The following is a 3622-nucleotide window of genomic DNA, read 5'->3' as shown; positions in this document are numbered from 1 at the left end:
GCAGTCGACTTGGTTCTACTGCCAGGTCCAGTCGACGCCAGGGCAGTCGAGTGGACTCCCTCCGTTCACCATGGACCGAGTGAGCAAGCCCTCCCCTCTGAAGCTGATTCCGGAGGAGAAAGCTGACGTGAAGATGTTGATGGAGCGCGTGGTGCAGTTGGTTCGGGAGGAAGTGACGGGCATGGACCTCCTGGAGGTTTTCCTCGGGCGTCGCATCCAGCCTCTCCAGTTCCGGAGCCACTGCATGTGGTTGTACTGTGGGACCGAAGACGAGACTAGAGTCCATCCAGAAGCAGTCGACGATGTCACTCTGGAAAGATGGATGGCAGCCGTCACCGGAAACAAGGACAACCCACGCGGAGCCAGAAGGATTCCTCCACTCGACCACAACAGCGACTCAAACAAGGTACACTTGCTCTGCTCTCCACTGCGCCCTTGTCGTATTCATTTCTGTTAACCCTGCCGACTGGTCGACTGATCCTTGTCTGGGCATCTGCTAGGCCCTCACCGAGCTGTACTCGATGCCCAATGGGGCACAAGCTTCGACTGAGGAGGGCGAGGCGAGCGGGGGCGAGAGCCGGGAAGAGGAGGAATGGGACTCGGATGTTGCAGAGGATGATTACGACGATGATGATGATGACGGTGATGAAGACAACGTCGAGGACGAGGAAGAAGAGGAGGAGGAGGTCGTACCACCGCGCTCAGAAAGGCGGTCGAAGCTTGTCCACGACCCTTCGACCGAACGTGGTAAGGGGGTTGCGACCGCCACTCAGTCGACCAAGCGCCCTCGGACCACCTCTCCGGTGCCGACTGAAAAGGCGCCGAAGCAGCCCAGGGCGGCCTCGTCGAAGCCGATCAAGCTCTTGCCGAAGATGAAGGTGTCCATCCCCACCATATCAGGGTAACCGTGCTGCTCATATTTTCTTATTCTGTGTGAACTTTATCTCTGGTCGACGCTGAAGTTAGTCGACTGATCCTTTGGAGTTGCAGTGCTGCTACTTCTGAAACCTCGGCCCGGGCTGATGACCACGAGATGGAGGACGCAGCAACTTCGAACCCAGGTACTGTATTCTTAACACCATTCTTAGTCGACTGACTCGCGATCTCTGATCCTGATTCTCCTCCGCAGCTCCACCCAATACTGTTATCAATCTCCCTGATGACGACGAGGATGAAGAACCACTGGCACGCAGGAGGAGTCGGAAAGCGTCCGCCAGTAAGGTGCCTCAGGATGTGACGGCGCCTAGGATTCTGACTGTGGAGGAAGAGAACACCACTCGACACACGGTGTCCTTCGCAAATCCACTGACGAGTGCTCAGCAGCCCTCCCTCTTCACGACGCACCACGTCCCGGAGGACCAAGCTGGCGCAACGAAGGAGGCAATACGCCAGGCGGGACTCATGATGGAGCAGCTGAAGACCATCCGGGACGCGAGCCAGGCAGCTTATGACGCCAGTTCTGCCCTCCAAAGCAATGTCCAGCTCAGTCGACCGCTGTTTGTTCTGTTGGATATGCTACCAAAAACTTTTCTTTTCCGGAATTTATAGTAGTCACCCACTGGGTGTGTTGAATAAACTCCGTGTTAGCGGGGGCACGCTGAGTGCACCCGCTGGGTGTAGTCCCCAAGGCTAAGGTCGACTGCTGGCAGTCGGCCTTAGGCTTTATGATGTCAATCTTTCAGTCGGTCGACTGGTCGACTGGATTTCACAAACCGGTGGGGGCACGCTGAGTGCACCCACTGGGTGTAGTCCCCGAGACTGTGGTCGACTGCTTGCAGTTGATCACAGTCTAAGAGAATGCATTTTTTTTTTGAGGTCGACTGGTCAACTTTGTCTTCAACAGGATTAGTGGGGGCACGCTGAGTGCACCCACTGGGTGTAGTCCCCGAGACTACGATCGAATGCTTGTATTTGGCTGTAGTCTTAAAAACGTATGTTTTTCCCTTTTTCACTCGGAAGTGAATTATATTTGACATTTAGTCGATTGGTTCTTCGCAGAACTCCTGTGATCTTGTGGCTCGCTACTCAGAGCTGGAACAAAAACATACTCAAGTCGAGCTGAGCTTGAAGCTGGTTCAGGAGAAGCTGACAAAGGCAAAGGAGGAGACCGAAGGTATGTTTGGTGAGACCCTGACGACTGCTTTTCCCCTTGCTTGTTTCAAAATCTGATCTTGCTGTGACTTGTAGGTAAGGTAAGGGAGGCCCAGCAGAAGAAAGACCTTGAGCTAGCTGAGAAGATCAAGCTTGCCGACGAGAAGTTAGCTTCAGTCACCAAGCTTGAACAAGACAATGCCAATCTGAAAGCTGCTCTTGGGATTGCCAACAAGGAGATCAGTCGACTGAAAACTGATAAAGCTGCCCTGACCGACCAAGTCAGCAAGTTGACTAGGAAGAAAACTGATCTGGAGGCTTTCCTGAGTGGACTTGCCAAGAAGCTGTTTCTTATGCTTGAAGGTAAATCTCTATGCTTGGCAGACGTTTCCAATCATGATTTTTCCATTCGACCATCCTCTTGACTTAGTGATCACCCTTGCAGAATTTTGTCAAAACTTTGAAGAAGAAACTAACCGACTGGAGCCAAACCTCGACCCCGTCAATTCTCCGGTGAACGACGAAGTTGCCATGGATGTTTTCCGACTGGAGTCTCGTGTTGCAGCTGTCGTGGACTATCTCGCAAGGCTGAAGGCCGCCACATCTCGCATCGACTCGACGCTCTGGCCTGAGGAGACACTTCAGAATGACCTTGAGTCGCTGATGGCCCGCTTGAACACGATCCCTGGTCGAGTGCAGGAGTGGAAGAAGTCCTCGGCTCGGTGTGGTGTAGATGTCGCTCTGTGTCTGGCCCGAGTCCACTGCAAAGATGCGCGAGAAGAGAAGCTGGCGGCCCTTCGGGTGGCCAATACCAAGAAGCACGACTTCAGGTCCTTTATGGAAACTTTCCTTGCAGCTGCCACTCGGATCGCCGACGGAATTGACCTTGATGAATTTGTTGCACCTTCCAGCCCTCCACAGGAGGGGTAAAAAACTTCTTCTGGCTCGACGCTTTAAATTTGCCTCGGTATGCCGAGTGGAATTGTAACCGACAAACCTTAACAGGCTTGACGCCTGAGCACTTTCGGTTCCTTTAGATGTCGATTCAAACTTGGATTTGGTGCTTGAATACGATTGCCTTCGACTCGGAATGTCTTTTGCAGGTTCAAAGCAAGGTGCCTGTACTGCAATCGACTTATTCTTTAGTCCACTTAGGCGAGCACTGGGCTGCAGCTAAGCCCCCCGAGTGAGAGGGTTGCTCTCCACTCGGCAGGATTTTTATACCTTAGGCAAGCACAGGGCTGCAGCTAAGCCTCCGAGTGAGAGGGTTGCTCTTCACTCGGTAGGATTTTTATAACTTAGGCGAGCTCATGGCTGCAGCTAAGTCCCCGAGTGAGAGGGTTGCTCTTCACTCGGTAGTATTTTTATAACTTAGGCGAGTGCTTGGACTGCAGCTAAGCCTCCGAGTGAGAGGGTTGCTCTTCACTCGGTAGGATTTTTACAACTTAGGCGAGTTCTTGGACTGCAGCTAAGCCCCCGAGTGAGAGGGTTGCTCTTCACTCGGTAGGATTTTTATAACTTAGGTGAGTGC

This window comes from Triticum aestivum, chromosome 7B, assembly GCF_018294505.1.
Source record: "Triticum aestivum cultivar Chinese Spring chromosome 7B, IWGSC CS RefSeq v2.1, whole genome shotgun sequence".
NCBI classification, from domain to species: Eukaryota; Viridiplantae; Streptophyta; class Magnoliopsida; order Poales; family Poaceae; genus Triticum; species Triticum aestivum.
This window is presented reverse-complemented; position numbering follows the sequence as displayed.